General features: G+C 38.2%; 1 long non-coding RNA gene across 1 annotated transcript; it reads left to right on the top strand.

Annotated features, from left to right (window-relative positions):
* Nucleotides 1–22,668, top strand: LOC148185786 (uncharacterized). Its single transcript, XR_015775691.1, has 4 exons — nt 1–146; nt 1,596–1,652; nt 1,808–1,967; nt 22,562–22,668. It is a non-coding gene; the product is annotated as an uncharacterized LOC148185786 (long non-coding RNA).
* Nucleotides 22,669–22,943: the final 275 nt, after the last annotated feature.

Below are 22,943 nucleotides of genomic sequence, written 5' to 3'. Positions count from 1 at the left end.
AAGATCAACGAGGAGCCCGATGGCAGACTGATGAGGGACGACACATGACAAAGGTTACGTGTCGGACTCGGACCTGTGACTCCGAAGCCGTGGCGGTCCGTCCCTCCGAGTGACCTGACTGCCTGTAAAACACGTGAAGAAGAGAAGTATGTATCACCATTTGTTTTTCTTCTTTCTTCCCTCATCTCCGTGGCAACCCTTTTCGGGTTAACCTTTGTTGGTTAAACCCTCCTGTGATTGGCTGAGGAGATAGCGCTGAAGGAAAATGTCACGGTGTGATAGAGCGATTCAGGGCTCAGCTGTTTGGTATGGATGTGTTTTTGTGTATGTTTTCTTTATGTTTGTCCTTGAGTATTGTTCGCTCCCTCGCCTCCTGCGTGTGTCTTCTGACTATCTGCAGGTCACATCGTCACATTAAACCGTGTTCGCTCAGGAGGAAGCTTTTCTGAGCTCACACACTTACTGTAAGAGGACGATATGTCTTTGGTCTGCTTGAGATCTATTTTTATTCCACGTGTCTCTGCGTAAATATCAGATTTGTTCTGAAGTTGAATCTACGGATGGTCCAAAATAAAAATAACTTTTTTTATTCAGATTGCTTTAATTCCTTCATCCAAACGAATGTGGAGTTTAACCCTTTGAAACCAAAGCAATCTTAATCTGGCTTAATCTTTCCGAAAACATGGTAAGAAGGCAATGGGCATCAAAAGGAGGACCGGTGTAACCTTACATCTGTCTCATTCTGCTGAACGCAATATCTAAAGAAGGCCTTAATGAAATATCTCAAAGTTACCACAAACATCCACATGATGTGACGGATTAACTGATTAGAATTTGGTACTCAAAGGTCAAGGTCATGGTGACCTTGCATTGGCCTCATGCTTGTGAAAGCGAAATCTCAAGAACACCTTGATGGCATTTCTTCAAATTTGGCACAAACATCCACTTAGACTCAGTCGTGAACTGATTACATTTTGGTGGTCAGAAAAGGTCAGTGTGGCCTCTTCTGTCTCATGCTCGTGAATGAGATATTGTCAAGAAAAATTCGAGGGACTTTAATCAAATTTGGCACAAACATCCACTTGGACTGAATGATTAACTGATTAGATTTTGGTGATTACAGATCAAAGGTGTTTGTCACTTTCTCGTCACCATGATATATCAAGAACATATTAAAGAAATTTCCTCAAATGTGGCACAAACGTCCACAGTCGAGAGTTTACTGATAAGAATTTGGTGGTGAAAAGTCAGTTACACTGTGGCTTCCTTTGTCCCGTATTTGTGAAGAGGAAAATTCCTCAAATCTGGCACAAACATCTTGAACAAGCCTTCACTTACAATAAAACGCTGTACAGATTCGGCTGATAGTTCTCCACCAGATCACATGACACAATGTCATTTAAAGCATCACTTTTTACTCACTTTTCATACTTTTTCTTCACTGTGGCGACACTGAAGGCGAACTTCAGCTGTTATTGGTCAAAGTGAATCTACATGATAAATAACGTTTCTTAATAACTGCTGCTGTCTTCCTGCGTCTTATGTCACAAGAATAATGACATCATCAATGATTCAGATGTCCTTGTTTATTTCAGTCATGACGCCTCGTTGCTCTGTGATGGACACAACCGACCAATTAACATCAGTTCCAGGTCAGTGCGTGTGATCGTCCTTCCCTCTTCAAACACTTCATAATAACTTTCCTGTGTGTGTGTGTGTGTGTGTGTGTGTGTGTGTGTGTGTGTGTTTGTGTGTTAATCTGCTGTTTGGTTTGAGTCCTAACGTGTGATCATTGTGTGTGTATCAGGATGTAAATACCCCATCAACCAAAGGTCATCTTAAACCCAACAGCAATTAGCGACGGATTGACGCCAGGGACGACGCTCGAGTGCGGTGGCGACCATGTGTGAGTGAGAGACGTGAACAGACTGTACAACAACGCACACACTCAAAGCTGCTGTGATCAGGTCAGTGTTTGTTTTCCTCTTTGGTTACGTGTTTTGATGCATATTCATTAAAAGCGACATGCTCATGAATATTAATGAAGATGTTTACGATCATGCATATTCATGAAGGTAAGCAGTCGTGCGTAATAGGGTTGAAAATCTTGCTGTGTTACAAGACTGCGATGCACTCGTGTGTGGATTTAAATTTGTGAGGACATGCTGAGGGTTAACTAATCTCTTGTGGGTTAGACAAAAAAAGGAACAACTAACAAAGGTGATGAAATCCAGAGCAACCATCCTGCAGCGTTCCCTACCTGTGTGAAGTTCTCAGCTTTCAGGCTCTGAGTCAAATCTGTTTTTTTAACAGGATCATTTTTATTTATTTTTTATTCATTTCTTTTTTGGATCATTCTCGTGATATCTCAAGAACGGCTTGAGGGAATTTCCTCAGATTTGGCACAAATGTTCACTTAGAATCAAAGATAAATTTATTTGAATTTGCTCATCAGAGGTTAAGGTCACTGTCCCCTTGTGTCCATCCCATTCTTGTGAATGCAGTGTCTCAAAAACGCATGGAGGGAATTTCTTTATATTTGACAAACAGCCACTTAAACTTGAAAGATGAACTGGACAGATTTTAGTTGTCAAAGGTCAAAGGCATCCATCTCTGTCTCATGAACATGGTATATCAAGCACACATTAAGGACATTTCTTCAAACTTGGCACAAACGTCCACTTGAACTTGACTGACGATTAAATATTGACAAAAAAAGGTCAAGCTCACTGTGACTTTGCCTTTGAGTCATTCTCGTGAACACAATATCTCAAGAAGGGCTTGAAAGAATGTCCTCAAATTTAGCACAAATGTCAACTTGGATTCAACAATGAACTGACTGGATTTCGCGGTCACAGGTCAAGGTCACTGTGATCTTGCATTCATCTAATTCTCGTGACTGCAATCCTCCCGGAAAAAAAGAATAAAGAAGCAAAATAGTTCATCTTGTTCAAAGAAATGCAAAATATATGCATGTACATTTAGATTAAGAGTAGACGTAAAATGCTGTTACACCTTGTGTGTTGGTGAGCAGCTGCCTCACTTAGCCAGCGGACACACACGCAGATGGCAGCTGCAAGCTCTGAATTACAATGCAGCTGCATTAATAAAGTATGCTGATACAAGGACAAGATGCTTTCCTTATGGCAAAACACTGAATTACGCCCGGCTGAAACGGTCACACCATGCTGTTCATGCCACTGTACTGCTGCCACAGTAGGAATACAGTACGTCAGCATGCTTTACCACCTGCTGCAAACCTGCTCCATTGTGGTTGTATTTTTTCTTTAAAAGCAATCTTAAGTAGAAAAGTCCTTGCAATAACCTGTACAAATAATGGTTGTAGCATTTGTCAGCACCTGTTGGTGTTTGTTTTTTATGTTAAGAAAACGAAAAGCCAAAAAAGACAACATTTTCACCTTAAAAATCACTGAAAACTTTTAAAAAAAGGCCAAAACATTATCTTTAAAAATCGCCCTAAATTTTTAAAGAATAAAAAGAAGACGTATCCTTCCAGACCCCTTTTTTCTCTTTAAAATACAGTCATTTAAAGTTGCATGCACCTCACCTACAGTCAAAATAATTTTAAAAAATGATGACGTCTTCCCTTTTTTGCACCACCCCCTCCCCTCTCATAAATAACTAACAGTCCCTGAGTTATATTAATATTCAGTTCTTATCCTGTTCTGAATTTTTAATATTGATATTATTATATAGTCACGAAGAAAACACATTGTTTTCATGAATGTATGGACCTTAAAATGTGCCTTTAAAGTCCTGGAAAACTGTTGTTAAAAAATTCTGTGATCTCTGCTCTGCTTTGCTCTTGTGTTGATTGTTGATGAGTTACCGTTAATTAAACTCCTGCACTACACTTCCCGCACAAATGTTTCACATTAAAAGCCCTCCAGTGGCTCAAAAAACACCACAGTTCCTGCACAAGCCTTCCAGCTTAACACTTATCACAAAAAACCTCAGGATCAACTGATTAATGACCGATGGAAACAGCATTAAAATAGAGTTTGAGCCGGGAGGTTACATTTAAAACCCATAAATCTCGGCAGCTGATCACTGCGCTGACACTAAATACCTTCTTGTAGCTTTCAAACGAGGATCAGTGACGGGTTGGTTGATTTTACTGCCAATTCTCAGCCATCAATAACCACCTCACCATATGTAATCAATACTTAAAGCCTGTCATCAGGTGACAAAGGACAGGAATGTCAATGAGACTCGTTGTGTGCCAGCACCCCCACATTTCCCCGTATTGATCGGTAGAAGCTTAGTGAGTATCGGCGCTGTTGAGGAGCAGGAGAGGTTTCCTGATCTGGATTTAAACTTCGTGAAGCATCGACTGAACGTGTGGCAATCTTGGTTTTGTTACTGAGACTTCTCGCTGCTGACCGATGAGATAAAATTGTCCAAAAACGGGATGAAACAAGATAATACTTATTGACCCGGACCTGGAAAATATGTTTCAGTGTAATTGTAGCTGCGGTGCAGTAATGGGTCGGGGCATTTTTAGCGGCAAGCAGTAGACGATTTGGAGGACAATAAACTATTCTGCATCAAAATGTACTTTCTGCATCACATGAGGCTCGAACTCATAACCTCAGACACCAGGTCAGTATCCCAGTGAGCTCCAAGAGAGAAACCAGAGACGCTTCACACTCTGACAGAGCCGACCAGCAGGGGGCAGGATATCAGCTGTCTGTGCATGGAAAGGCAGATTTCAAACTGCCACCAAAAATTCACTCAAGACTAAACTCTGAGAGTTTATAGAAGTCATCCTAACAGCATCGAGATGTCGATAATTTGGTTTTACAAAGATTGATTTGCTCCAGAAGTGAAAAACTGATATTTAAAGATGCCATTTTCCAACAGACTGCAATAGTTCACATGAAGGCAGAATTCAAATGCTACCAAAAATTCAGTACGAGATAAATTCTGAAATTTTACACACAGAAAATCATATTTTTTAGATTTATAATTCTCTTAATTATATATTTAAAATTACATTGCCGATAAAAAAGAGTTTAAGCGCTTTCTTGGCGTCATTTACTTGTATTTTTATATTTGTTTTAGTCTTACTTTTTTTTTTATTTTCAAGTAATTTTATTGTAACTTTATACCAATGTCTTGCTCATTTTTGGGCCGTTTGTGTATTTAGTTAATTGTTGCCAGCGGTTGATGAGGTGCTTTGTACTTGTTGGTCGGTTCGGTCTGTAAACGTCCAGACGGGCGGGTGTTGGCGCTTGGTGCCAGACTTTTGAAACGTCACTGAATCCGCTGTGACGGGCAGTTTGCGGCGGTCCTGATGAGTCCTCTCTCCGTAATGGTATTGGATCGGCTCTGTTTGAGTGAGGATGATGGGACTAAAGACCTCGGCTCCTCCCTGAAGGTTTGCGTTGTGCTGATGGGAAGCCATCTTTATGAGCGGATTTATTGGCTTTTAACCTACAAATTGCCTCTGCTGTTTTTTCAGCATTAATGGCTGATGGGAGGGTTTCTCTCAGTCTGTGGCCCGCTGATGGCAGCTCTAATGAACTCAAATACTCCATTTCACCCACGAGCGGCGGGCGAATATACGGCTCTCTGTAATGTTCCTGAGAAACGCTCTTACCGGTGTCTGCTGCAGTCTGAGCGGCAGTTTCTGTCGGCGGTGTCAGATGTTTGTTTGGATGTAATTGTGCCGTCAGAGGTCTTGCCGCCTGAAGCCTGAATCATTTCAGGTCTGTCTGGAAAACACACTTCATTAAGCTGAAGGCTGCATATCCTCCTCCTCATTTGTTGTTACAGCGTCGCTCCCAGTGTTCTCACGTCTAATTATCTGCAGATATCCACCCGAGGTGACTTTCTGTTTCGGTGAGATCCTGTCTGCTCAACTCTGTCTGCTGATACTAATAATGTTGAGCTTTCACCCCTCGGGGACCAGATCTCAACCTCCTTTTCTTTACAAATGTGATTTCCTCCATCAGCTTCCATTCAAACAATGATTAGTGGGCTTTTAGAAAGCTAAGTTCAATTTCCTTCAACATCACCAGAAGTTCAAGGAAATATTTGAGCCCATTAGCTGAAAACACCAGCAGTTTAAATGGTTTGTGCATCTGTAAAACCTGGTGTTAATGGACTGAAGGTGGAGATGATTAGAAATAATGAGCTCTGTTGCAGCCAAATAATCTGCTGATATCATGTAGACTCACTGAATGAGACGAACAGTCAACAGCTCTGTGAGGCTGATTAGTCACAACAAAGCTTTAAACATAATGCTAACGACAATGACAATATTAGGATCCGCCAGACAGAGTTCTTAGCTAAGCCCATTTGTCCTAAAATCCTAAAATTCAACAAATCTCCTAGAACCCCAAAAACATCCTAAAATCTTAGAAACATCCTAAAATTCAACAAATCTCCTAAAATCCCAGAAATGTCCTAAGATCCAAGATATGTCCTAAAATCTTGGATCTCAGATTTCTCAAATCCCAAACCTCCTCTCAGGTTTTAGGACATTTTTTGGATTTTCATATGTGTCTATGACTTTTGACATTTCTCAAATTTTAGGAATTTAGGGCTTAGCTAGGGAGCTAAGGGGTTGAGAAATCTGTACTAATTTTCCAAGAAAAAAAACTAACAAAAAATGAGCAGAAGCAGAGCATTTGTGACCTTAAATTACAGTAGAAACTTGTAAAAATGAGTGTTGGACTTTGGCAGCTGGTCTGGATCTGCGAAGCAGGGCTGCTGCGATGAACACTGTTCACGCTCGGTCACCTCTCTCGTATAAATAAAGGTGTGATTCGAACGTCCAGCCTGCTGTGGACAGCGGCTCGGCTCTCCGCTCTGATATCAGGCTCCTGCAGCGGGATTAATTTCCAGACTTTGTCCCTGAAGAAATACGAACATGTTCAGACTGCAAATCATGTGGAGGGAGATACGGCGCGTAGAGAAAGTGTGCAGTGACAGAGTGTAAACAGAGACGAGGTGCAGTTTGAATTTTGATGCCAGCAATCTCTCCGAGGAGGCACCTTGGAGTTTTTCAGGGAGATTGATGTTTGTTGACACACAGATCCATATACGACTCCATTTTACATAAAATTCAACCACACCTCCGCTAGCTAATCCCCTGGTTAACGTTATTCCTTTGAAAGGCTCGACTTGGGTGAGAATTGTTGCTTTTTCGTGCGTAGTGAGTGCAGGTATTTCATATAGTGTCATGTTTCAACACAATGCACCGACGCTTGCATCCAAAACCAAACGGAAAGTCGAGTCATTCTTAGTTCAGTCATCGTGCTCGGATAATACAGATCAATATTCATCATGAGTCATCAAATCGCAATTTGGGTAACTAATTATATTTCCTCCATTGATTGCATGATCAATTAAAAAACCAATACAGGACTTTAAACATTTCTTCTTAATAAGCAATTGAAATAAAAAAGGCACTTATTTTAATTCGTCAGTCAACACAAGGCAGTCTTCACACATTCCAGTGATACTCAACTGAAGGCCCGCAGGACAAATCCGGCCCCTGACAGGGCCCCTGACCCCAACCATTTTCTAATTCACAGTAAAAATAAGGTAATGGACACCGTGAATAGTTTTTGTCCTTTTAGTCTCCATAAGGTGCCAGAGGGCATAAAACAGCATCAAAATAGAGCCTGTTGATCAAAATAGAGCCAGAGGAGGATCCCCCACACCCCCGACAGAGGACACAGCTGAGACACTGATGTCCTTAAATCATAAAAACGTCCAAAAACCTGAGAAATGTTCTCACATTTTAGCAATGTACTAGAAATGTCCTAAAATCTGAGAAATGTCCATTAAATCCTGAAAATGTCCTAAAGTCTTGGAAATGTCCTAAAATCGTAAAGCCTTCCTAAATCCTAGTAACGTCCTAAAATCCAAGAAACATCCTTAAAGCCTGAAAATGTCCCAAAATCCGAGTGACTTTCTAAAAGCCTAGAAATGTCCCCAAATCCTACAAACGTCCTGAAATCCTATAAACATCCAAAAATTGCAGAATCGTCCTAAAATCGTAGAAACAGCAAAAAATCATAGAATCGTCCTAAGATCTGAGAAATGTCCCAAAATCCTGTGGGGCTGCTGTGACCGGGCCCTGGCCTTTTCTTTGTCTGTTTCTCTTTTGCTCTATTTTTCTTTTTCTTTTTTCTCGTTCATTTTCAGGTAATTTTTTGTACTTTTGACCGTTATTTTTCACATCTTTGTGACGTTTCTCCTCATTGCCTTTTGAATATATTTTTGAAAGACATCAATTCGCTCAGGTCTCAAAGGGTTAATGACAGTAACTACCATAAATTCAAGGCGTGAAGTGAAAAACAACATTCACACGGACTCTGACACGTAATGTTGGATTTCAGAGAGGAAGTGATGCTGTGCGTGTGCAGATGGACGTCTCAAAGAATTTAAATATTATTCCAAAGATTAATCGTCGGATTTAACGGTTTCATTTTGTTTTCAAAGTTCTCCCTCGAGCAGTCAGACCGAGCCGAGCTTCCCTGTTTTCCCTCTGTGCATTGCATTGTGGGTCTGCAAACAGAGCAAAAGCCGGCTCTGAATGTGTTCGGGAGCTGGAGCTGAGCCAGCACCCGCAGGATAAACCAGACCAGAGTACACAGATCTAAAGCAGGATTTGAATAATCCAGACCCTTCAGCCTCAGACCTCCAACCCTGCGGGACTCCCAGGCCTCCACAACGCCTTGAAAGTTTGTGAATCTGAAAAAAAAGGCCTTGAAGGGTTGTTGCAAGGTGGAGCAGCTTAAATATAGCCGAGTTTTTTTTTCTGAGAGCACTTTCCAGCCTGTGATCTGTTTGATGAGGTCATTTCCATCCCCGCGGGTCGAGGAGCGCGGAGGAGAATCAGAGCCGTTGTCGTGGGAACGAGCGCCAAACTGCATCTGCAGAGAAAAGATGAGCAAACTGACGTCTGCAAACAAGAGCATCTGAACAGCTTCATCTCCTTTCACGTTTAACCACACGTAGTCTTTGCTGCTTTGTCACATTCATATTTGACATTAACCCTTTGAAATATGGAGCGAAAAGGCAATGAACAACTTGCTAAGAAACGTACGAGGAACTACAAAGAGTTAGTAGATTTAAAAAAAAAAAAGCCACGGAAATAAAAGAAAAAAATTAGGGAAAAGCAATAAAATAGTTATGATTATAAATGACATTTTTCTTTTGGCAAATTTTGATTATTATTTTTAATTCATTTGTCATTTAAAAAAAGAATACTAAAATTCAGATTTCAGGTATATTTCTTGTACTTTTTTTCTAATTTCTTGCTAAATTAAGTAATTTCTTTTCAAAGGGTTAACCCTTTGGAACCTGGAGCAACATCACATTTCTAGTCCTTTCAGATGCTTTTCACAAGTATTTAAACCTTTAAAATGTGAGCAAATTGGTGCAATTTCTTTAAAAATATGGGGAAATAGGTGATTAGCAACTTTGTACGAAATATTCCACAAATGGAAAAAAAAATAAAGATTCATTTAAAAAAATTTAAAGTCAGGTGGAGGGAAAACAGAAAAAGCTAGAGAAAAAACTATTTAGAGTTAATTTATTTATTTATGATACAGAATTATTTTATTTAAAGCATTTTTTTGGTTTGTTTGGTTGTTTTTTTTTCTCTTTTTGTCTTTTTTTTTTAATTTACAAGTTTTCAGCTAATTGTCTTCTACTTTTTACTCATTTCTAACATTATTAACATTTAGACTTAAGACTAAAAGTTCACCTCTGACTGAACTCAAGTTAGCCGGCAGAATCTGCATTGATGTTTCTAAAATATAGATATCTGTAAGCCGGCGTTAAAATGTGAGCTCATGGGCGTTTGATAGAGCCGATCACACATTTGTTAGTTTGATCAAACAGAATGACATTTCTGTCAGACCGAGCTTGTTTCGTCTGATCAGAGGTGCTCTTATTCGACTGATCTTTTTTTTCCCGTAATTAGTGAAATTTAAGGCGGCGGCTGTAACTGGAGCGCCATGTTCCCGTGCCGAATGTCCAGCTGCGTTTCAGAGTGGAGGTGCCCCGCCTCGCCCGAAATCAAGAGCGCCTCTGCTGACATCAGAAGAAAATATTCGACTTTTATGACACGTAGTGTTTCGCTGATTAAGCACCACCGCAACCAACATGTTTCCTGTGGGAGAAACCCCGCAGAGCACCGCGGCACACCGTGCACTTTCACATTTATTTACTCCAGACCACGGATCGTGATGCGAGCTACAAACACAGAGCAAGACGGCAATACAAATCGAAAATTAAATTAAATTTTAAAAAAAATTAAAGAGAGGCAGAACATTTGTGCACCTCATTTATCCGTCTGTAGTGATAATAAAATCAGAATTAGCAACGTTTAAATAAACTCTGGAGGCACTGGAAGATAATCACTAAAAAATACAAAACAATGTCATCATGTATTTATTTATTTATTTATTTGCACAGAAACAGAAAATGAATCAAACAGAATACATAAAAAACAGGCGATTCTGGCGACTGGGTTTTATCTTCTTATTAACTGGAGGATAATTTTATCTTCATTTTATTGAAATGAAAAAAGGGTGCTGTGAAATTGCAGAAAAAAAAGATAATGGAAAATCACAAAGCTTAAATGTAAATGCTTATTGACGCGTCTCTTCAAAGACAAATTAAATTGTGAATTGGAAAAACTGGGAGATAAAAAGAATGAAAAGGTAAAAGCAATTATGAGATTTTATTACAAATGTTTCTTTTTAATTTTTTTTCCTTGCACATTTAATTTCGCATCGATTTTTAAATATTTGTCATTTCTATTTTTATGTCCTTGTCCACTTTACTTTTTAAAAAAAAAATTAATTGCGGCCTAGTCATTCTGATATTTTTCCCCCATTTTTTTTACTCTTTTAATTTTCTATTTCCCTTTTAAATTTGAATTCTGGGTCACATTACCATCCGTAGCTCTTTAAAATAATGTTTAATATTTTGAGTTTCCTCTGTCAAGGCTAATTCGCTCGTCTGCTGCATCTTAATTACTCGTCCTCTTTATCCCACCCGCCTCGGCCCTAATTGGCCGATGTACTTCAGCGTCGATAGTTACGATCATTCTCTCCGCCTCGTCGTGGTTTCAGAGCGTCAGCGGGATCGATCGGCTGATCTATGGGATGATCAATACTTGAGCTCGTTGCGGAGGAGCGGACGGGAGGACGGCCGTGTGTCCTTTAATGTCAGAGAGGGACGGACGAACACGCAGCTGTAATTACATATGAGCTGATTCAGAGAGATGAAAGAGGGAGGGACGGACACAGGAAGAGAGGAAGATGAGACGCTCTGCCGGTGGATCTTATAGATCCTGAAACTGGTGCCGATGCATTAAAAAAAAAATCTAGATTTTTAAAATCTATATTCTACATTTGTGCTCCACTTAAAGTCCCTCCAGCCAGTTTACCTCCTTTTCAACAATTAATGTTCTTTCTTAAACAGAGAACGCGGTGTTTAATAGTCAGACGCAACGTTAAATCTGTAACCATAGCAACAAGACTGTAGCTAGGGTAGTTTGGAAAACAGCAAAATAAAACATAATTTAATAAATATACTTTTTTTTTTTATCAGACCACAAATGAGACAACAATGCCGGGACTGGTACGGTCATGAAAGCCTTTTGTCTGTAAAAATTGTCCAAAATGTTTTCTTTAAAAATCACAAAAAATAAAAGAAAAATAAATACTTAAAAAAAATAAATAAATAAGTAAGCCAAAATGTTTCTTTAAAAATTGAAAGAGAAAAAAAATTCCCAAAACTTTTCCTCATAAAATCACCAAAGAAATTCAAAAGAAAAAAACAACACTAAACTGTGGGTCTACGGGTTTTTATTTGAAAATGAGCAGTGAAGTAAAAACAAACAAAATATAAAACAAAATGTGCACAAGACAGGAGACCAGTGGGCTCATACAAAGTCAATCAGTTTGTGCTGCTGAATTAAAATGAACCCACTTTAAGAATTTAATTATTTCTAACATAAAAAAAACATTTTGAGACATAGTCAATGACTTTTAAAAATGTATCTAATTTCTCAAGAGTAGAGTGCATTTTAAGAAATCATAATTTCGTAGTTGTAAATTATTTTATTTAATTGATATTGAATAACAAACTTTAAATGAGCTTGAATTTAAACGTTTATTCTGAGCAGAAGATGAAATGAAATGTGAATTTGAATATGAATATTGAGACACGTCCACACGCAGTCGATATGAGATGGAGCTGATGAGTACACAGCGGGAGGATAATTATGTAATATGATGTATTATGGTGTGTGTGTGTGTGTGTGTGTGTGTGAGATTTAAAGATGAGAAGATGACCTACAGTGTTGGGGAGGTTAGACCGGATTATAATCAGACTCCATTTAATAGGTTTTTAGTTTTCATCTACACACACACACACACACACACACACACACACACACACACACATTACTAAAACTCCCTCACATCTTGTTCATTTGATTTCAGCACAACATCCTCGACTGGAAGCTAAAGCATCGTTAACGTATTCATGATTTAGTTTCCTTTAAAAACACATTGAAGTTAAATTTATAACTCTGGTAAATTCTGTATTTTTTCTTTATTTTCAGACTCAAACCAACAGCAGAAATGTCTTTTGAAAAAGGGGACTTTTTTAGAAAGTGTGGACATTTCGGGTTGTTCCAGTGGGGTTCTTCTTGACTCTGACAACATCTTTTTTTATTTTTAAATTTTCTTATGAAAAGGGATTTAAACAGAAAGTGGAACATTTTAAGAAAGTGTGATTTTTATTTTTACTTTTTTTAAGAAAGTGAGCAGCTTTATGTAAATTTAAGACATTTTTTCTCACTCTTTCAAGAGACATCTGTGAGTGTTGGTGTGTTTTGGGGTTAATGTTGCATTGGTTTTACATTGAGGTTAGAAGCTCTGGAATTCATTATATCTGTCATGGTCCTCACAGACACACAAGTCCCCTCAGTGTGTGTGTGTGTGTGCGTGTGTGTGTGTGTGTGTGTGTGTGTGTGTGTGTGTGTGTGTGTGTGTGTGTGTGTGTGTGTGTGTGTGAGTGAGAGACATTTTTCACCTCCTACAGGCTGAGATACAGTTTGGCTGAATAAATGATTTCTCCAAATGGTCAGAATACATGAATGTTAATGAAGCCGACACACACTATCGCTCTGTGTGTGCTTGTGTGTGTGTGTGTGTGTGTGTGTGTGGAAATAAGTCACAACAATCTGACAGTTCCCAAGATGTTATATCATAATTGATGTTTATTTTACTTCTTCTGTTTGTGGTGCTGCTGCATCAGTCTTCTCTTATATATCTTTATTTTAAATCTCTTTTTTTTAAAAAAAATATCTTTATTTCCATCCCCCACACTCCCGACAGAGGTCCTAGATAAGACACTAATGTATTAAAATCATAGAAAGGTCAAAAAAATCCTAAAAATGTCCTAAAATCCTGGACAGGTCCCAAAGTCCTAGAAATGTCCTAAAATCCGAGAACTGTTTTGAAATTCTAAAAATGTCCTACAACCTGAGGATCTTTGAAAAATCCATGAAATATCTTAATATTGAGAAATTTTAACTAAAATCAAAGATATGTCCTAAAATCTTAGAAATGTCCTAAAATCTTAGAAATGTCCAAAAATCATAGAAATGTCCAAAAATTCTAGAAATGTCCTAAACTCCTTGAAACATTTTAAAATAGTCTTAAAAGTTTTTTTAAAAGTCCTTAAATCAAAGAAAAGTCCTTAAATCCTGTATGTGGCTGCTGTGATTGGCCCCCGTCCCCGTCCCCGTCCCCGTCCCCGTCCCGTCCGCAGCTCTTTTTACTCACATCTGAGGTTGTTTGTGTGTCGATGTCTTCTGTCGATTCAGCCGAGGAATCTTCATAAAGAATATTTACTCAGGGATGGATGACTTTTTACTGCAGTAACGGGAGTAATACTACAGTGCAGAAATATTTGTCTACAAGTTAAGAACGTAAAATCAGACTTATGTTAACCCTTTTAAACCTGAGCGAATGGGCTTGATTTCTTGGCAATGAGCAACTTCAGAAGATAGGACCCACAAATGAGCAAAAAATTATTAAAAAGTCCAAGAAAGTAAAATTTAATAAATGCATTAATAAATAAACAAGGAAATTACCTGAACAAAACCTTTAACATTATAATAATTGCACAAAATAATTTAAAATGTAAAATTATGATACTGATAAAAATATTCTTTTGGACATATTCACTGAACTTTTTTTAAAAAAAAAAAACAGTTTTCTAGAAATTTGGTTTATTTATTTATTTTTTGAAGTGAGAAGAATGCAAGGAGGAACCTGTGCAAAAAATGAGCCCCAAATTAGGAAAAAGCCCACAACCACAAAGAAAGGGAAAATTTAAAACAAACACATAAATAAGCAAATAATATTATAAATATGTATATTTTTAAAAATGACTTTATATATATATATATATATATATATATTTATTGTTAGGACAGATATTGGTTAAAAAAATAAATAAACTCAATGAAAGTAGAAAATAATATTGATGTATAATATTGAGTGATACAAGTATGTGTAATATTGAAGTGGACCCGAAGGGTTAAAGAAACTGTAAATGTAGCATCGAAATATGCAGATATATGTGCAGATTTTAATAGAAAAGGTCACAATAATCCCTCCAACAAGCTGGAAGTGGCTTCTTTCTTCACACGTGTGAACAGGCGCAGGAGGTTAGCCTCATTCATAACTTTATAACAGTCGCGTTTTGGGATGAGAAGTCGTGTCGGAGTACTTTTTTTATTTTTTTGGAAGTGTTGGACGGAGACGAGTCGGGACAACAAGCTGTTTGATGTGAGTTTGAAAGGCAGCGAGCATGTTTTATTCCAGGTGTCTCCTCCGTCTCTCATCCTGCTTTGATGCTCATTCTGTTTCATTTCTGCTGCCGCTCGTTTTTTATTTACCGTCTCGCAGCCTCCAATCCGCAAACTTTAAGTCTTACCAAATTCACAGTCGGCCTGAGAAAACCTCGCTTCTTTAAACTGACAAAAAATAAAGTAGAAAAGTGTGTGAATGTGTATATTTACACTCATATACAGTATATATATTAATAAACCTAATAAATACAGTAAATATAAATATAAATACAATAAAAACTGCAACAAAATAATTAGAAAAACGCCTACATCTCTGGAATATAATAAACTCACCTTTTACCACAATCATGTGACATATTTTCTGTATTTCATTTTTTGCCTTTATTTTGAAAAAGACCACATTCCCGCTGAGCTGTTCACACGACTAATGAAAATAATTATCACACTAATTATAATTCACCAAATTATCTCAACCATCCAAAGCAGCTCTGAACCGGCTCTGCGTGACGTCATCATTTAAATTATGTGATCGAGCTTTTCTTTTTTTTCAAACTTTTTCTAACATTGAAAAGTTTTGTTTTAAAAATCTGTGGTTTGTGAAGTTTTTTTGATCTTGTCAAAGTGCTCTCAGTCGCCCCTAAAATGTTCTCGTTCAACAGAAAAAGTTGCCTTTTCTCTCCAAAAAAAAAAAAGTCACCAAAAAATTACCTTGTTTTTTCTTTAAAAAGTCACCCAAAATTTTTACAGAAAACAAAATCGACATTGTTTGGGCCCAAAATTTGCAGATATTTTTTATCTGCAAATTTTTATTATTATTATGTCTATTTTATATTTTTAAATTAATTTGATTTTTTTTTTTTTTTTATACCTGCGGGTTTGGATGGAATATTTTCTTAAAGGAAAAAGCAGGAAAAATACACAAAATACATCTATTTAAAGTTGTATTTTAAATGAAGCTCATGTAGAGAATTAATTGACTCGAAGTTTCTTCAATTTGGATTTTGGCAGCTGGACAGAAAAAAAAGGAAACTTTTTATAGAGCAATTAAATCCCTTCACCAAAGTAAAAGCGTCCTGAGAGACAGTTAAAGTTGTAGTTTCGTCCAGCTGGACGCCGCGTCACTCCGCGGCTCATCAGAGTCGTTCTGCACAAAGAAATTAACTTTTACAACAGTTCTTCCTTTTTCGCTTTTAATGAGCTTTTTATGGACGCTCAGGTCCTTTTGTTTCTCTGTTTTATTGAGTCGTGAAATAACTCGAGCTCCGCGCCCGTCGGAGAACAAAAAGACACTTTGTACTAATGAGGTTTTATTTTCATCGTAAAAATAATAATCATAATCCGCTTTTGTGTTTCTGCAGCTTCAGGCCATAAAACAGAAGCAGCAGAAAGTGACTTCAGAAAAATAAATATTATTATTTTAATATTTTCTTCCAGAGTTATTTCCTGCTTTTATTTTTGTTTTTTATTCTGGAAATGGAGAATGGCATAACTTCCTGTCATAAAGTAGATGTTTTGGTGCATATTTACTTTCTGGAGAAGTTTGTTTTATTGTTTACCTGCCAGGTCCGAACCTGAGGCATCATTAAGACACGACACACACACACACACACACACACACACACACACACACACACACACACACACACACACACACACACACACACACACACTGCGGTACGTCTGTCTGTCTGAGTGCTTTCGTTAATGACACAGCTGAGTGTCTCCATTTACTGTGTGCTGGTTCACACCAGCACTGAACTGAAAACAGTGCTGAGTCATCTCTCACACACACACACACACACACACACACACACACACACACACACACACACACACACTCTGTTCTCTTTTTAATCTCTGCTGCTCTTGATTGATTTTTTTTCTCTTTTATTGAAGCATCGCGGCTGAAAATACCATTTTCCTGCTCCGAAATAGAAAAAGTGCTGCCCTACATTACGTAATGATGAGTAAGACGATTAAAGATGGTAAATTCTGTCCCAACTTATCGCACTTCGCTCTGTATTACACAGACAGCCGATGATTCATTTAAGGACATCAGAGTAAACAGAGCTGACCTTTTCAGATGCTAATTTTCGGGGGAAGCGGAAGATAAGGAGCAGAAAGGTTGGGTTGCGGAAACAGTGTTGTAATTGTGATAATTATCAGAGTCTTTTCCAAATCGTCATAAAAAATGTCTAACAATGAATATTCTACATCAGCACTCGTACGACAGAAGGCCTTTAATAATTAGTTTTTAATTAGATGTCAAATGCATTTAAACAAGCAGGATGTAATCTGTGGAGAGTCCAGAGCTTCACGCGCCGCCGCAGCACATAATTATTTAAGAGACCACGGAAGAGAAACGAAATAACAACTGAAAAAGACGAAGTAACCATTAAGAGGCACCAAATGACGACATCAAGACGAAAAAACAACCAAAACAGATACAAGTTTTCCTCAAAGATACAAAATGAGCAGAAACCTCAGATATGCAAAATGGCCAAAAAAGACACAAAATTTAAAAAAAAAAGAAAATTATATTAAAAGAGAAAAAAAAAGTCCTCAAAGAGATTTTAAAGACCTGCGTGACACAAAAAGACACAAAAATGACAAAATTATCTCACAGAGAAATAAAATAGACAACTAAACAGGGCTCAACAATCACAGAGACAAAATTACCAAAAAAGACACAAAATAATCTCAAAAGAGAAAAAAATGCCTCAAAGAGATAAAAAATAACTACAAGATATAAAAACCCCAAAAAAGAGACATAAAATTACCTCAAAGAGAAATAAAACTGACAAGGGCTGAAGGAGGAGGAGATCCAAAATGACCAAAAAGACACGAAATTATACTGCGACGTCGAAGACGACACACAAGAAAAAACCAAAAAACCAAAAAACCAAATCGTGTTAATCTGCTTCAGAGCCGCGTTCGCATCACGTCACCCGCCAGTCAGAGTGTTTAGTGGTCTGATACAGTGCAGTGCATTCTGGGAGTCTGTGTGTAAGTATATATTGTGTGTGTGTGTGTGTGTGTGTGTGTGTGTGTGTGTGTGTGTGTGTGTGGTTATATTTCATCCAAAGCCGCCCTGAAGGGGAGGTCAATCCTGCTTTTATTTGTAAGGTCACACACCTATGTAATGAAGCCACACACACACACACACACACACACACACACACACACACACACACACCCCAGTGGGAGGTGTGACATTAAGACAGTAGTGAAGAATGACTTTACCCTCATGAATGCTAACGACTCTTAATCCTGCCTCACGAGAATCAGCTGCTAGCTATACTGTCTGTGTGTGTGTGTGTGTGTGTGTGTGTGTGTGTGTGTGTGTGTGTGTGCTCGAGCACATTTGTCTGTCTTCATGCCAAAGCTACAAAATGAAATGTCTCTTTCTGATGTGATTTTCTCTTAAATGAATGAATGAAACCGACACAGTTTGAGCTAAGTAGAATTTCCCGTGTTTACCGCGTGCACCGCAGCCGAGCAGCGCGCCGCTAACGTTCACGTGTTACGCTGTCACCGACACGTGTCGCTTTATTTGGGTGATCAGGATAAAGTTGCAGTGTTTATTGATGCACTACAAAGTATTTATTTATCATTTAACAGGAAGTATTCATCAGTTGCAGCTGTAACATCCAGTGATTCCCATTCATCGCCCTCAGAGACCGTGTGCTTCGTTTTATGTGCTGTTTTCGGTAATTTTCTAAAAAAAAAAAATTCCAACTAGTTTCTTGCTGATTTGTTTTGGTATTATTTGTGCAGCCCTTTAATCTGCTGACAGACTGACACATGGACGGAGGCAGCGAGCGGCTCCCTCAGCTGATGGAAAGCATCAGAGGTCTCTGCGCCGTCGTTACCTCTCGTGTTTCACCGCCAGTAATCCTGTTACACAATGACGAGAAACCCTAATTTACTCTCCGGTCTCTGTCTCCTCCCCTTTCATTTCTCCTCCACCGCTCATTTCATGCAAAACGAACAGAATCAAACAAAAAGAAAAATGCAGCAATCCTTTACAATCATCTTCCCTCGACCGCGTTTATCTGAAGCTATTTGAGGCGTAATGGAGGAGAAATGATCCCTCGGATACTCTGCGAGCCGCAGTTTACACCACTTATTGATGTTCTTCGGTGATTGTGCTCCTTTTGTGTGAAATTGCCCTGAAATTGTTGCTTCTGGGCTCAAGTGTTCGTTTGGTCGCACGAGCTTCAAAGTGATCTTTGAACAGCCGCTGAACCAGCCGAGCGATGTTCTGAAGCGACGACCTCATTCTCCGAAATACGGGTTAAAAAAGGTTCTCGTCGAGCTATCTCGAAAGGGTTCTCCGTACGACCGAGAGTTTTCTTTGGCGTTCACTTTTGGAAGAAAGAGTTCTTCAGGTTTACAGAGAGCATGGTGGAAACCTAGCAAGCAATTTTTGGTTTTAAAAATGTTCTGAAATCAGTACAATGCAAAGTTTTTAGTAGCATTTTAAGTTTTTATGATTTCTTTTACTTCCCAGAATATTCTTAAAGTTCAGGCAACTCTCTATAAACACAAAAAAGAGCTTTAAAAATGTTTTTTCTTGAAAACCTTGAGCGTCATCACTTTTCTTGTGCTGCTTTCAGACGCGTCTCATGCGTGAATCAACCTTTGAACTCCAGATTTGGGTAGTGTCCTGCAAAATTGCAATTAAAAAAATTAAAATTAGAACTTTTTTTTTAAATCAGGAAAATGTCCAGAAATAATTGTCAGAAATATATATTTTAAAGAATTATTCTATATTTTTAAGCAGTTTTTTAAGTCATTGTCTTGTTTGTTTGATTTTATTTTATCTTTTACTTCCTCCTCTTTTTTTGTCTTGTTTTGTCTTGTGGTCAGTCACCAAAGAGCATCGATAAAAGGTCTCTGCAGTTATTATCCCGAGGAGTCAAAATGATATATGGAAGAACAACCAAAGTAACTCCGGAAAACAAAATGCTGTGTGTCTAAGGAAGTTTCTCTGCTCGGAGGAAAAGTAGAAAAGTCGTCTGTGTTTGTCTGCTTTAAAGCACTAAATTAAAAATATATTCAATGAATAAAACACAGGCAGAACGATAAATATGCAAACAGAGGAGGACAGGATGTAGTCAGCAGGATTTAATATCAGCTTTTCCTTCTGGATGTTACTTGTTGCTGTTTTGTTTATTTTAATCTCATTTTTGTGAAAGACGCTGGTGCACGGGGAATTAAACTTAAACTTGGTCTTTGATTCTGTTTTGTTTTATTTCTGAAAAAAAAAACTTTTCAGTGAGAGAATAAGGGACGTGCAGAACTTTTAGTGTCTCTTATCTGTTTGTATTTTTCTCTATTTTCTTTTTTATCTTTGCATAACTTTGCATTTGTCTCGTTGTTTGGGCTCTTTCTTTATGACGTTAATGCGCTTTGGTCCTGTTGTTTGTGCATCGCTGTGACTGCAATTAACATTTTAGTATTTTGATTTCTGTCAAGCCGTCAGACGTGATACTTGGATTCAGGTCAGACAAGTTTAAGCAATTACGACTTTAGACTTGGACTTGAAGATTAACACAAGTGTAAAGTTTACAGTAGTGATGCTGATCAGGCCTGTGGGACAAATCTGCCCCCTGATAGGCTGCCAGCTGGACCCCCAACCACGCTCATATTCACAATAAAAATAAACTGATCAAACATCCGAAAATCCTAGAAATGTCCTAAATCTCTGGAAACATCCAAAAATTCATTACAGGTCCTAAAATCCTAGAAATGTCCTAATATTTTAAGAAACATCCTTACTTTCTAGAAATGTGCAATTATGAAAAAAAAAAAGTCCTAAAATCCAAGAAACATCCTCAAATCCAAAAAAATGTCTCAGCATCCTTGAAATGTCCAAAATTCCTAGAAATGTCCCAAAAATCCTCAATAGGACCTAAAATCTTAGAACTTTCCTAAATTCCAAAAAACGTCCTAAATTCCTAGAAATGTCTCAAAATCCTGGAAATGTCCCAAAATATTAATAATGACTCAAATCCTGGAAATGTCCTAAAACACTGGAAACATCCTGAAATCCAAGAAACATTCTCAAATTAAATAAATAAATTATATATTTTGTTAAATAAAACTCCTAAATTTTAAAATCCTTGAAATATCGTACAATTGTAGGAACATGCCTGGAGCTGCTGCCGCTGGCCCCTGACCTCTGGTCATTTGGAAAAAGTGGCCCCTGACCAAAGCGTAGGACTCAAGTCAGACTTGAGTCACAAATTGCATGACTTAAAACTCAATTTGACGAAATCCAAAAAAGACTGGAAGACTTTGCATTTGTGCGCTGAGATCTGGTGGAAATAAAATCACCTTGTTTTTGTAAAAAAAAAAATGGATGTGTTCAGGTTTTTTTCTGCATAAACGATGCGCACATCTTCATCTGCTACAGGTCTAATTTATTCATCAAAAAACCCAAAGCCTCATTAAAAACCTGCCGTGGCGATCCTCGGTGGAACAGACGTCATCACTGGACGCCGCCGCCTCCGGCATATTAATGTCTCTAATTAAGAGCCGCAGTCTTTATGGGCGGATCTATGAAGGCGCTCGGCGCTCGGCTCGGCGCCAGTGGTCACGGTGTCATTTATTCATCAGGCGGAGCGACCTGGAGGCTCAGTTCGAGAGCCTCTCCTCACCCCGTATGTATTTAAGGGAGGATAGCGGCAAATAATGTGAGGAGACGCTAATGAGAGTGACCGAGCATTTTGTGCAGTTCACCTTCAGAGTGAGCGCTCGGCGTGCATCGAAATCTGTCCGAATCTGAAGAGCAGCTTCACGAATAAAAGTACTTATTGAAAGTTTAGTGAGTTAAGAGGAAAGTTGAAGTTGGCCAGTAAACTACAATGATTCGATCTTTAACTAGAAGAAGAGAATAAAATAAAAAAAACATAACCAAAACTATATTTCTAAATCTTATAATCAAGATAATTTTAAAGAAAATACATCTTTTAATTCTTTTTTATTTATTTTTTTGTGGTGAAAAACGAGCACCGTGACCTTATTAGACGCTGCGACTGAATTAAAGAAGCTCGATTCCATTAAAGACGTCTTAATCATACTTTGATTAACGTTGTTTAATCACACCTCTGCACCAGATGGCGTTTCACTGCGGCGTGCAAAGTCGCCACACTCGTTACTCTCCATCCAGCTTTATTTACAACCACTTACATCGCAAAACACACGGCTGAAAGAAAGCGAGCGTGTGAGTCCTTTCTCTCCAAGAAAGAGAAAGTGGGGACGTTATTAGGAGTTTGGACATTTTCAGAAAGTGAGAACAATGTGAGACAGTGAGGACAGATTTAAAATGTGAGGACATCGGTGAAAGATTTCAGAGCGAGCGAGAACGTTTTTACAAAAAGAAAGTGGTGACATTTTTAATAAAAAATTGGATATTTTTTATTGTAAGCACGTTTTTTTAGAAGTGTGGTCATTTTTGGAAAGATGGGACATTTAAAAAAACCCAGACTTTTTTAGAAAAATTTGTAGAGTTTCAATTTGAGGACGGCCGACGGTCTTCGTTCTCTCCAAAGACGAAACTATAAAGCTGAGAAACGTGTAGAGGAAGAGAGCAGCGGGTTCAAACAGGCGGCGAAAGTAAACGCGGTCACAACAGCACAAATAGATTTCTCTTTTCTTTTCTCTCTTCAGAGCGGAGGCGAGGAAGCCGGACGACCTGCAGCGGATCCTCGTCCAGACTTTGAGTGAAACTGAGCGGATGATAAACTTCAGACTGAACGTGGACTTCAGGAAGCAGAAAGCAGCAGCTTTCCAGGTAAGCACAAGTTTGGCCTTTTACAGCACAAAAGACGTTCATTAAGCCTCAGCGAGTGTTTGGTGCATTTAAGGCACACAAACAAAAACTCCACAAACAACAACAAAAATAAATAAAAATATAAATATAAAAACAAGAAAATTACCTGGAAAAAAGTGCTAAAAATCGATAGATAGAATTTATAAAATTATTTTAGCTTTATTTTTTAAAATTATTTAATTACATTTATTTATTTTTAAATTATGCAATTATGCTGGA

The sequence above is a fragment of the Plectropomus leopardus genome, chromosome 23 (genome assembly GCF_026936395.1).
Source record: "Plectropomus leopardus strain MGB_pleo_1.0 chromosome 23, ASM2693639v1, whole genome shotgun sequence".
Lineage (NCBI taxonomy): Eukaryota > Metazoa > Chordata > Actinopteri > Perciformes > Serranidae > Plectropomus > Plectropomus leopardus.
The sequence above is the reverse complement of the archived record's forward strand: the minus strand, read 5'-3'. Positions and strand labels throughout refer to the sequence as shown.